This window comes from Eschscholzia californica, unplaced genomic scaffold, assembly GCF_041429995.1.
Source record: "Eschscholzia californica isolate CP2 unplaced genomic scaffold, dmEscCali1.0.p SCAF_4, whole genome shotgun sequence".
Lineage (NCBI taxonomy): Eukaryota > Viridiplantae > Streptophyta > Magnoliopsida > Ranunculales > Papaveraceae > Eschscholzia > Eschscholzia californica.
In genome coordinates, this window is record NW_028238461.1 from 12395722 (window position 1) to 12409770 (window position 14049).

At 32.5% G+C, this 14049-nt stretch overlaps 1 pseudogene across 1 annotated transcript; it reads left to right on the plus strand.

The window, feature by feature from the left end:
• The first annotated feature begins 1598 nt into the window (after nucleotides 1–1598).
• LOC147542788 (CASP-like protein 4A3 pseudogene) lies at nucleotides 1599–4346 on the plus strand (annotated as a pseudogene). The gene is made up of 3 exons (XR_015223527.1): nucleotides 1599–2141; nucleotides 2460–2595; nucleotides 3919–4346. The product of XR_015223527.1 is annotated as a CASP-like protein 4A3 pseudogene (transcript).
• Nucleotides 4347–14049: the final 9703 nt, after the last annotated feature.

Here is a 14049-nt window from a genome sequence, read left to right on the forward strand (position 1 = left end):
AAAGTTTGGTCTGTCTTTGCTATTAAAATTCTTGTTTATGCTACTATTAGTAATACTTGTACTATTATGATTATTATTTGGATTATTGCTATTATAGAGTTTATAAGAGTCATCAGGAGCATACCTGTATCTGCACTTAGAGGCAGCATGGCCCCATTTTCTGCAAATCCCACAAGGAATACTAGAGAAATCGAAATCATTTGCCCTTTCACCTGATTGAGAGTTCTTTTGAATGCTATTATTTGACTTTTGAATGCTATTATAATTGCTATACTGATTGCTGTTATGATTGCTATATTTGTTGCTATTTGAGAGATTTTGTTGCTCTTGATTTGCATAATACCTTTGTTGTTGAGGTTGTGAATACCTCAATTGATTTTGACTAACTTGATTTGGTTTTGCTTGTTGTCTGAATTGTATTCCTCTGGTTAAGTAAGCAGACTCATTTATTTCATCATTTTCTTGAGTACTTCACCATTGTTCATGATGAATGATTCGAGTTCTCAACTCTGGAAAAGATAATTTGGATTCTCTTTGATGTGTAGCAATAACAAATTGTTTATACTCTTTCCCTAATCCTTTTAAAGCTATTCGACATAGCTCGGATTCAGGAACTTTATTACTCACAACAGTCAAAGAATCAGAAATGTTCTTTATCTTCCTTAAGTAATTACTAACTGATAGATCTCCTCTCTTAACATTTTGGAGTTGCTCTTTTAGAGAGACAATTTTGGCTTCATACTCCTCAATATACATCATTTCAAGAAATTTCCAAATTTCTGTGGCTGAATCAAGCCCTAAAACATCAGATGATACAGCTCGAGTGAAAGTGGCTTTCATACAAGCTTTGACAAAACTATTTGTCTTTCTCCATGTGAGAAAAGATGGATTTAACATTTCCACACCATTTTCAACAATATATTTACTTGGAGACATAATTGATCCATCAATGTAACCTAAAAGATCAGTACTTAAGAGAATAGTTTCAAATTGATCTTTCCATAGTAAATAATTTGATCCATCTAACTTTTCAGATATGAAGTTTGATATGTTTGAGATTGAAACATTTGTGTTTGAATTCGAATTTTGTAATGTAGAACTTGAGGATTCCATTAGAATATGAATGAATCAGAGATAAGAGAGATTGAAATTAGAACTTACTTGATTCGATTTCGTTGAATTGAAGGTGAATTTGTTGTTTAAACAGGCTCTGATACCATGTAAAGATTAGCTTAATGATAACAATGGCGGATAATGATTGAAGATGATGAATTAGTGATGAATTAGTAATGAAGAAGATGAAGATTATCAGAGAGGAGAAAGAGAAATCACGATTTTATTAACTTGGAAATCGATCAAAATGTATTACAACTGATTAGCTCTATTTAAAGAGTTTAGAGAGAGAAAGAGAAAGTTAGTTAGAGAGAGTTGTTAGATTAACAACTTCTTAACTAACTTTTAACAACTATTTAGAATATAAGCAGACATTACATTTTGCTTAGGCACTCAATAGCTCAGCTAAGGCACCCACACTTTTGTTTTAAAACTTTGCTATTCTTACACTCTGATAACACCATCATCATCACAAGGTCTTCACTAACAAGGGAAAACCCCTTTCCCCTTCCCAACCACCACTGCCACCACCACCGGAAAATACTCAATCTCCGCTTAAATTTTTCAGAAAAGAAAAGAAACCCTTTTCTCCTCCACCACCGGAAAGTCCTTTGTCTAAAGCAATAGTTCCAGTTGACCGTCGTTTATATGAATTCTCCCCACCTGAACAGAAACCCTTTTCGCCTCCACCACCGGAAACTCCATTAGAATCAATTCAAGGGAAAAATTCGCCACCAGTTTTCATGGTTAACAGATCGATTAGGGAGGAACTTTCAGTAATGGGGAAGACAGATCGTAATGGTGAAGATGGTTACCCAAGTGGAGGAGGAAGAAGAGAAGATATGGAGAATGGAAATGAACGAAAACCTAGACATCTATTATCCATTATTAAGAGAGATAGTAAAGAAGAAATGATCAAAAGAGTAGCTTTAGGGTCTGTGCAGTTATTTACTGTTTGATTTCATTTTGGCTGCTGATAAAACTCAAGGTTGGGCTGGTGATTCATTCCATCGATATAAAGAGTACAGGTTAGTCAAAATTCATCCTTGAATTAGGGTTTTATTGAAGTTCACCATTGTTCTTCATTTTCAAATTTCAATCAAGAACAACAAAAAAAAAAAATTAGATTTTTAGGGTTCTGATGACTTCAATTCATCTATTCTATTCCTGATAAATTAGATTCTTTCCTTTGATAGGTTTGAAGAATTTAGATTAAAGCATATAAAATTAGCATCAATTCTTGGAATTTGAATTGGATTCTGTTCTTTCATTAATTTAAAAATGATTTGAAATTTTGAGTTTTTTAAGTTGAGTTCTTCAATGTGAGTATTAGTTTAATTTTGCAGGTACTGTATATCAGTGACTATAATAGGATTTGTTTGTTCGGGGTTTCAAGCGTTCGACTTGGCGTATAATTTAGTCACCGAGAATCACATTATCCCTCGCCATATTGGATACTACTTCGATTTCTCCATGGATCAGGTAAATTCTTGAGTTCTTCATCTCTGTACTAAAGATTTTCAATTTCATTTTTAATGGGTGTTTCTCAAATTCCCCGAAAGTTTTATGCGGAAGCTAGAACCCATTTTTGATATGTGATTTCATTTAGGAATTGTGGTTTCATTCATGAATCGTTGGAGCAAAGTTCAAAACTTTCGTCTGTTTTATTAGCATTTTATATGTCCATTTAGGGCAATTCTAACATTAGAGACAACTATTTCCCACTGCGATTAAGTTGCTTTATAATTGTCTTGAATCTTGTGAAAATATTGTAATCAAAGTATGTTTAATGTTAATATTCTAACATGGGTAGCTAATTATAATGAGTAACAAAGTTGGAAGATCCTTCTTCATTATGGTTCTTGATGACTTTCATTGTCGTGGGAGCTAATTGCTTTTTATATTTGGCGAACCCATGTTATAACATTCGTGGTTTAGATCTGCATCTTTAGTTTCTATGGTAACTCAATCATTTCTTGCTTTGTTTTCTTTAATCAACGTCTTTAATCAACGTCTTTGTGGAAATCGGAAAACGACGTTACCGAACTTGAAGTCAAAGGGATTAGTAGTTTGTCTGAATGAAAATATTCAAATAGCTGTGCTTCTTTTGATGTTTCACAAATGGTTCGCTTTTCTGCCATAATAGAGAGAAGTGAATGGAAATCTATACACTTAAAAGTTTCGATCTTGAAGTAATTTCAACAAACTTTGGTCAAGGTAGTCTGAGATGAAAATTTATTCGGGTATATCTAATTAGAAAACATTATTGGACCTTTCATACTGTCTACACAGAGGGGTTTTTGGTTAAAAGCCTTTAACCACTAAATTTGTTTCGGGTGTTTGTGAAAAACACCGAAAGCTAGTCTCAGTGATAGTTAGAAATCAAAACCATTTGGTTGATCTATGTTTGACCTATTAAGGTGGATCTTTAGCTAGTTCTTTAGAATTTCTTTGATTCCTGCATAGGGATAATGGATTTTTTTTCTAGATTAACCAATTGTTTCTACGTTTGCAAAAAGTTGTGTTCGAGAAGCGAATCTTCTGTTTTTCATTGAACTTATCTTTAATTAGATCGCCATATTCCCAAGCTAATGTAGATTCTCAAGTATTATTTGGCTCTAAAAGTATATACTTCAACTGTGAAATATCATAAAGATTTGAATTATACCCGTCTCACACAATACTGCAAGTATATTCTTTACGTACTATTCGAATCAATTGTTTACGATCTAATCAGTGTTTCTGAAGCTAAATTTCATCGTCAATAACGAAAAATGGTATGTTCGTTCTTGGTTGTTTTTGTAGATAGTGACGTACCTTCTGATATCGGCTTCCTCATCAGCGGCGAGCCGGTGACTAGAGTAGACGATTGGCAAACGAATTGGGGGAAAGATAAGTTTACAGAGATGGACACTGGTTCAATAGGAATGTCTTTCATGGCATTCTTTTCATTTGCATTTAGTTCTCTGATTTCGGGTTATAATCTCTGCACCCACAACTACCATTAATCACAAAAAAAAAGAAAACAATTGCTTTTAAATTAATGTTATAGATTAAACTCTTAGAATAGTAAGAAAATTGAATGTGAGTTGTGGAAAAATAATTGTTCAAGTTAATCTTGTACAGAGATGAAAAAGTTACAGAGAGAAGCAAGTAAAGAAAGATAAAACAAGAGTTTTTTCTTTTGTTGGTTTTCATTTGTTCTAATTTGTGAACATTTGGGTTGTTTACAAGTTGACGTGTGATGCATCTTCAAAATTCTATCAGCGTAGGGATGCTCGAAAATTAAAACTTGGAAAATGTCGGACTCTCCAATTTTGGTGATCCGTTCATACAAAGGAACAAGAAAGTCCGAACATACTCTAGGAAGAAACTCGAAGATAATTAGTGAAATGGTAAGGATAAGAAAATTCTTCATACCTGATCTTGAGTCCTGGAAAAGTTTGAAAATCCAAAGTGTTGATTGCTTGGATTTCATCTTTCTAATTCTTGAATCATTTGCGGGTCATTTTCACACACTTTCATTGGGTCATATAGTTTGAAGAAGAAAGCAAAGTGTAGAAATAACTTTTTGGTGGGAATATATTTTCATTTCATGAGTTCACTCTTAAGGGAGTAACTCTTTCATAAAAAAACGTAGTAATTCAATCCCTGAAACCCAACGATCGATAACCTAGTTGGCAATGCATTTTTTTTGTAATCCAGATGTCCCAATCCCAAATTTAATTCTATATAAGTACAAATTCATAAATGTTGAACTTTTTTTTATGAAATTCATAAATATTGAACTTAGGTATAAATAAATTAGTTTCAATAATGTATCAATATCATAGTAAAGACTATGATACTGAAAGACTATGATCTTTGTACATAAGCCACTATGTGTAATATATGAAAGAGCTCCAACTAAGCAACATAAATTTTCCATAGACCAAAAAAGCAACACGAATGAATATTGAATGACTTTATCAAAAAAAAAAATTAATACTGAATGGAGACTATGACAATTTCAACAAAAAAAAAAAAAAAGAATGGAGACTATGATATTTGATCCACTCGGTCTACTTTTACTCATCTTCTTATGGACTGTTCTTACTTTTACCCATCTTCTTATTTGGGTTCTTTTCAACTACTACATGTATCTTTTTGGGTAATTCAGAGCATATGCAACTAGGTCTACCATGATGTCAATTTTCAATCTATAACCAATTTTGTAACTTAGTGTATAGTTTGTCACAGTTCTCATTTTTCCTATTCCCACTAGACTATTATCCACATGTAAATTTCTTAGGGAGATTTTATAGGGCTCCCTCATTTTTGTTAAAAAGACCCCCCTCAATGATAATTTATCAAGTAAAATGGTTCATCGGGAGGCCTTTTAACAAAATTGGGGAGGCCCTATAAAACTTCCCAATTTCTTATAATCGGAGGAGTTTAAATATAGGTATCCCAACATACCCATCTATCGTTCTAATGGGGTGAGAGTATCGGGTTTAAGTTATCCTTATATATGATACCAACCGTAAAGAACGAAACCTAACATTTGACCCAAACTTTCCATTTATCAATGACTTTCGTAATCATACGAAGGTCACTCGTTCTATATTAGCGGTGTGAAAATGATTATGGAGTACAAGAAACTATGATGTAACGTATAGCTCAAGATGTTTAGGGATGGTTAAGTATTTGCAGCTCCCGTATTAATCATTTTGCAATTTACTACAGTCTTTTTTAGATCCTATTCCTAGTCAAAATAATTTGGTGTGTTTGGATGGCGGAATCATGAGTCCTTGGGATTCATGATTCCACGGATTCATGAATCCAAGTAATATTTTTTGGCTTGTTTGACAACTAAGAATCCTATGATTTATTATTATTTGAGTATTTTTTAAACGTCTTTCGAAAAAAATATGATTTTTGAAAAAAATAATGATTTTGAAAAAGAATAATGATTTTGTAGAAGGAAATATTTTTTTGTTGATTTTAAGTTTGAAATTTAGATTCATTAATCCAAAATCCTAGCAAATCCCATGGGGTAGGGTGGGAGTTTGGTCCAATACAAATTTTGGAATTAGGAATCCTTAGGATTCAAGAGTCTTAGAATTCTTGGTAGCCAAACAGACCAAGGATTCATGATTCTTACCAAATTCCACTTTTGATAGGAATCCTGCAATCAAACACACCATTAGAGTTATTTCAGATAAACCCTAGTGGTGTTATATAGATTTGGATGGTCCTGACACGTCAAAAGTGGGTTAGACACAACTCTGCTAACAATTTCCCTTTTTACAACTTCTTATTATGTGTCACTAAAAGATGCAAGGGCCACCGTCAACTGTAGTTACCCGTATGTCTTAGAAGATTAAAAGTGATGCTGGAAAATGTCAAATACGATCTAAATTAAAATTAAGGTGGCCAACTATTGTGCTTTACTCTGTGTATGGAAGCATGAAAACAATATCATAATTTTTGTACACAATCCTTTATTATGAAGCATATGAAATTGTATAAGATGTCGCAGTGTACACGAGTCATTTGTTTAATTTGTTACCATAAATATGTTGTAATTCATTGAATAAGAGAGAGAGGGATAGGGAGAGAGAGAGAGGGAAACCGTTTAGAGAGAAAGCGATAGTTTTGTTTTTATTCGTAACTAAATGACGAGGGGGTGGTTTAGTTTCAAAGTTACCAGGTGAGGGTAAAAAGATAATCAACTTGCGCCCATTTTTCCCACTCGAGACAGTATAAATAGAGATCATGATAACTTAACAATTACCTAACCCATACAACAACAACTCTTACTCTCTCTCAGTCTCTCTCTCTCTTTTATCAATTACAATGTCGTTTAACCAGGATGGAAAGTTTATTTGTAAGAAATGTAAGTTTGAGAATGATAACAAAATTTTTGAGGGTAAGCTGGTAGTGGAAGAGGTTGCTGCACATGTTCAACGTCATGTTAAATCACAGAAGAAGAAGAAGAAAATGGCTGAAGAAGAAGAAGAAGAAAAGAAGAAGAAAAAATGAGAGCTTGGCACAGAGCCGTGGCTGAGAATTTGAGGGCCCAGGGCGAAATTTAATTGTGGGCTTTTCGTACGGAAATAAATTACGTTTACAAAATCAAACAAAATGTAAGATGATGAAAATCATTAGTGATTCACATGTGTATTTATCTATTATTATTTTTTTGTGGAAAAAACATTTAACTTTCTATTTCTTAAAAAACACTTCAAAAATTAATGAAATACACCTAATATAAGAATGGTTAAGACAAAGTGTGGTGGAGTAAAAATAGAGATTGACTTAGCAATTATATTCTCATTTAACAGAAAATCAAAATGTAGCCATCGGGATTTGAACCCGCGTCAAAAACATGGAAGAACATCACCATTCCCACGGAGCTACTAGTAGCTAGTTAGATGATTAAGGTGATATTGTAAGTTATATAACTCGTGTGGCCCTTTAATAGAAAGTGGGCCCTATTGAGGTGGGGGCCCAAGGCGGACGCCCTGCCCGCCCCTCTCAAACACGGCTCTGGCTTGGCAGTGGTAAATAAGGAGGTAATATAGGTTTATTGGTATATAGGTTTTATATATGTAATAAGGTAGATCTAGTTCACGAAAGAAAAAAAAAAAAAAAAAAAAACATGGTATATATCTAGATTTCAAGAAAGATATTGTAGTAGCTACATTTTAATATTAAATATTTATTATTACTCTCTCTATATATATATATATATATGATTAGGGTTCATATCATATGATTAAGGTTCAATATTAAATATTTATTATTACTCTCTCTCTATATATATATATATATATATATATAAAAACTTACAAAGATGGGAGAGCAGAAACCAGACTTAATCTTCAAAATACCGATAAAGAGAAAACTTACAAAGATGGGAGAGCAGAAACCAGACTTAATCTTCAAAATACTTCGGCTTTATTAATCTTCTAGCTTTAATTACAAACTACTATTACAGAGCTTGACAGAGAAAGAGAGAAGAAACTAAAAACTTGAAAAGGAAAAACTTAGAAGAAAAAACTTAGGTTCAGAATGAACCAACATTCGGAATTTATAAAAATTTTTAGATGACCGGAACAGTTCCGGTTTCCAGGTCTACTTCGTCGTCTTCTGATGAATAGTGAATAGTAAAATTGACTTTTACTATTTGCCTTTTACTATTTGTCACAGTAAGCCGCCATCTACTGTTGGCACAGTAAGCCGCCTTCTACTGTTGAGAATAGTTCTTGACTCTTCCTGTCGAAATAGTTCTTGACTCTTCCTGTCAAAACAGTCTTGACCTTTACTATTTAAGCTGACAATCACTATTTTGAATAGTATCTTCTAGATGCTGATCATGTCGAATAATACTGAAATACGGATTTACTGTACAATTGTACAGTAACTGTAGCAAACTACTGATCTTTTTGTTTGCCTTTTGCAGATTTTAGTAACTTCTGAGAATGCACTTCGATGATAGCATCCCAGTAATCTGCCATTGAGGTATCCGATTTTGCTGATTTTGAGTCATCGAAATCCTCATTCGGATCTTGGCTTTCTCCAGCCAATACAGCATACTGATTTTCTTGAGATGACGAGTCATCAAGAATTTCAGTCTCTATATCTTGCTTCTGATGATGAGCTAGGAATTGATTTTTAATTATTTCCATAGTTTTAATCTGTTGATCTATAGATGAAAGGTTCGGATATTTTTTCTGAATATCATCCAATAAAAATTGGAAAATATTATCAGAAGGTGAAATAGATACGGATTTTTGAGTAGCCTTATAGGCATTTTCATACTCAATTACAGTTTGACAAATGAGTTTATGGGTATCTGTAATAGGAAATCCATCCCACCATTTGTAATGAAAAGTTCTGCTAATACATGGAATTAAGAGATCATCAAAGTGAAATTCTAGATCCCATCTCCATATCCATGGTATTTTGAATTCTGCCATATAACAGAGTGCTGATAACCCTTTTGGGGTTTTTTCTGCAGTTTTTCCCTTGAGCTTTGGATGATACTCATACCATTTTAGCCAAGGGTCTTTCAGTGTATCTGGTAAGAAACTCAGTTCTGGACCGAATTTCTCCCACCAATGCAGAAACCAGAGAGGGAAACCTTTTCCTTTAACAATTTCAGGGTTAATACTGATAAACCAGGAGTGTTTCCTGATCGGATTCTGATAATAGAACATGAATGACCATGCCAAAACATAATCCCAATAATTATAGTTTTGACCATTCAATTTCAGGCTTCTGGGTCTTGAGGGGTCAAGAGCCCATTCTGTTATATGTAAGACTTTTACTATATAACACTTAGAATGTGTTATAGGAGACTTACTGTCTTTCAGATTATAATGGTGGTGTACCATTTGTACAGATTCTGTTTCATTCAAAATGGCTTCATAGATATATCTATGCTTGCCATCTTGGATAGGATAGTTTTGTACTCCTAAATACCGTTCCTTGATGTGCCATGGATCATGTTTCCACTGGACATCTTCTAAGGATACAGATAGAATTTTTTCAGTTATTAACTTTTTAGCATAAATGATTTCCTTTTTTAGGATATCTTTAGCAGTTAGTTTCGGATTGGGTTTATCCTGAGAGGATGATCCTACTACAGGGAATTCTGATAGAGAAGAAAACTTCCCTTTTTTCTGATTTACTTTCTTCGGATATCTAGATCCTCCTGCTCCTTTATCAGGTGGTTCCATCTTTATCCTGCAAAAATTCACGGGTTAAAAAATCAGGAAGAGAGTTCTGATTTCCTTTAATATATTCAATTTTAAAATCGAATGCAGATAATTCAGATTGCCATCTTGCAAAAATTTGTTTAGAAACTAAATTTTTAACATCCTTTTGCAAAATATCTTTTGCAGCACTACAGTCAATACGGAGTAGAAAAGATTGATTTAATAAATCATCTTGAAATTTAGAAATGCATTTGACTATTGATAACATTTCTTTTTTGATGGTGGAATAGTTTTTCTGAGCATTCTTCCACATTCCAGATGCGAATCTAAGTAATTCTTCTTTATTAGTAGAAGGGTTTTTCTGTTTTAGAATACCTCCATAACCAATATCAGAGGCATCCGTTTCAACAATTTTGAACCATTGAGGGTTTGCTAACCCTAAACATGGTAATTGTTTTACTCTAAGTTTGATTTTTCGGACTGCTTGGGTATGCTGATCATCCCAAGGTAATGGATTCTTTTTAAGCCTATCATATAAAATAGCACTATCCATTGCTATATTCTGGTAGTAGTCTGCTATATAATTAAGACTTCCTAAAAATCTTTGCAATTGATTTTTGTCTCTGATTTCATCAGGAAATTTAGAGGCAAATTCAATGCTTCTGTCAATAGGGATTATTGTCCCTTGACTAATATTCTGTCCTAGAAATCTAACTTCAGTTTGAAAGAGTTTCATTTTAGGTGCAGATATGACTAAACCATTTTTTCTGATAACATCTTTTGTGATTCTAAGATGCCTAAAATGTTGATCTATATTAGATGAAAATACTAATATATCATCTATATAGACAATAGTAAAATTTGAATACGGAATAAAAATATCGTTCATAATATTTTGAAATTCTGAAGGGGCATTTTTTAAACCGAATGGCATAACATTCCATTCATAATGCCCAAAGGGTACAGTAAATGCAGTTTTATATCTATCTTCTTCAGTTAGTTGAATCTGATAGTATCCAGATTTAAGATCAAATTTAGAAAATATTTTTGCAGAATGCAATCTATCTAAAAGATCTTTTTTGTTTGGAATAGGATATCTAATCCATTTCAGAGCATCATTCAAAGGTTTGTAATTTACTACAAGCCTTGGAACACCTCTTTCCTTTTCAGCTGCTTTATTCACATAGAAAGCGGTACAACTCCATGGTGAATAACTTTTTCTGATAAGCTTCTTTTCTAATAAATCTTGAATTTCTTTCTTACAAAGTTCAAGATATTCAGCATTCATTTGACTAGGACGAGCCTTAGTCGGAATCTGAGTTTTTTCATCAAATTCAGGTTTATAAGGTAAAGATACAATATATTTTTTCCTTTCCCAAAAAGCATTGGGAATATTGCTACAAACTTCGGTTAGAAATTGATTTTCAATTTCTTTGATTTTTAGTTTTATTTCTGGGGAGTTCAATTTCTCGGAAATATTCAAATTATGTATTTCTTCTTGTAAGAAGTTTAAATGAGCAGTTTTAGAATTAATTAAATATTCTAACTCATTTAAAGTCCTGGTTTCAGGGCTAGTAATAAATTCAAAATGTATTTTATGATCCTGAAAACTAGCATATAATCCGGTTTCATCTATCTTGTTATAAGGGAAAAATAAATTAATAAATGGAGTTCCCAGAATAACTTCTTGAGATAAATTTCGGATTAAAATAAAGGTTTGTGGAATACAGATTCCTTTATTACAAATATAAGCTTCAGGTAGCTTATAATTAATTGGCATTCTATCTCCACTTGCAGAATGTAGAGATTGTACGGTTTTTTCGAAGTATTTAGTCGGAACTAAACCTTCTCTAATACAGTTCATGTCAGCTCCGCTATCCACCAATGCTACTGCATTAGTAATGGTATATTCTTTGTTGATAACAATATTAATACTTATATACCATTTCTGATAGGTAATTTTCTGCATAGTATTTAAAAAGATAAGATTATTATCTAAAATACTAGATGGTTCTGTGTTTAGAATAGCAATCGATTTATCTTTTGATTGATGTTTTTCAGCTAGACTTTCTAATTGAATAAGTCTGATATTCTGGTTATCTAACTCTTCTCTGATGAGTTTTATTTCAGATTTAACTATATTTACCTCACTTCTTAAATCTTGAGAAGTAGAAGGTTTTAAAGAAGTTTCTGGTTTTCCTTCAAGTCTTTGAAGTACTTCTTTCATACTGTAATGTTTAGTAATATTCGGTTTCTCAAAGGAACTAGGAGAGTTTTTTGTCTGTTCTAAGCAAAATTGTAATATTTTACTTTTTAGCAGAGGGTCTGTTACTTTATCTATCATAGATATTATTTCTGATTGAGTATCCGTTAAAACATTAACACTCAAGCCATTCATTTCTACAATGGCTTTCCAATAGTCTTGGTTTTTAGAACATTGTCCTGCACAAGGTTCCTTTTCAGATATATCTTCTGATTGGCTAGAAGATAGAAAGTCAATTTCATTGACATCCTCAGAGTCACTAGAAGATGAAGATTCTTCTTCAGTATTAGAGGTCAAGAAAACTTTGCTTAATTCAGCTTTTAGATTGTCATCAATTTTTAATTCATTCAGTTTTCTTTTTGTAGAACATTTATTAGCATAATGCCCTATTTTTCCGCATTTAAAACAAGTTTTATTACTTGTTTTTTGTCCTGATTTTGTTTCAGATTTATTAGGAATATAATTTCCTTTAAATCTTTTCTTATGTCGAGGCTTCTGATAATAAATTTCTTTATTCTGTTTGTATTTTCTTCTTTTCTTATAATAAGATTTTTGAGAACACTCTTTCGAATCTCTAGAGTTCCTTTTATGAGATTTTGGATAATCAATTTTCATATCATATGCAAATTGACTACAGAATTCACCAATTTCTTTTTTCCCATGCAAATTCTGTTTTTTCAATTGGTATTGTAATTTCATATCATTACAAATTTCTAATCCAGTTTGAACACAAGTAGTAATTATATGTCCATAAGTTAGATAACTATAAGAGATGATGTTTTCATTATTTTGATCTCTTAGTCTTTGTCTAACTTTTTCAGCAAAAAGAGGAGGAAGTCCATCAATGAACTTAGCCTTCCAATATTCAGAATTAGCATCATTGCGTTGCATAACTTTACAGATAAAGACATCTTTATACCATCTAAAATGGGTTAAAGATGGACATCTAAGGTTCTGTAAAAGTTCTCGACTTTTCTCTTGCCTTTGAGGATGACTCCCCACAAAATGCAAAAGAATAGTCTGAAGTAAAGTATAAACTGCATCAGGTTTAATTTGTGAAGTATTTGGTTCAGGTTTTGTAGCTGTGAAAATTTCAGTCTGCTGGGCAACAGTAAGAACATTATCCCACCATCCTTTTAAGGCACCAACAAAACCAGTAACAATGAATTTAGCCACAGCCGAATCATCATTACCACTAGCTTTACAAATGCTGGCATACATTAACATTTTATGAACAACTTCATAAATTTGATATTCTGAAAGACCATCAATATTCCATTCATAAATGGAACGACCATTATAAGAATTCTGATTTTGATAAAAGTCTTCCTCAAAGAGGAGATCTTGAGGAGTAGGTCTTTTATAATAGGTCTTAAAACCTGTATTAGGTTCATTACCAAGTTTATATAACATGGTTTGAACTTTACTGATATCTGGTCCAGACTCAAGATCAGAGTTTTCAGTACTAGAATCTTGGCTAATAATATTAATCTTTAAATTTTTCATTCTTTCAATGATTAAATTAGCAAAGTCTATATCCTGTTTATCAGACAGTTTAAAGTCTTTGATTTCTGGACTAGGTTTAACATCTACTTCAACAATTTCTTTGTCTTTATTTTTTGAAGTGGATTCAACCTTGGTAGATAAAACTTTAGGTGTATCCTTAAGTTTTTCTTCAATACTACTCAATTGATTATGAATAGTATTTTCAATTCTGATTAATTGACTACCAATAGTCTGAAGACTTAGATTGGTATGATTGTGCTGTTTTATGACGGTAGTTACTGATTCACTAGGTATAGCATATGGAACTGCTTCTAGTGCTTTACTTTCATTGTCATTTTTAAGAGTCAAGGCTTCAGGTGGAGGATGAATAGAATTAATCTTAGTTTCATCACTCTTAGTCCACATTTTTGTATAATCTTCTATATATATATATATATAGAGATCATGCTAACTTAACAATTA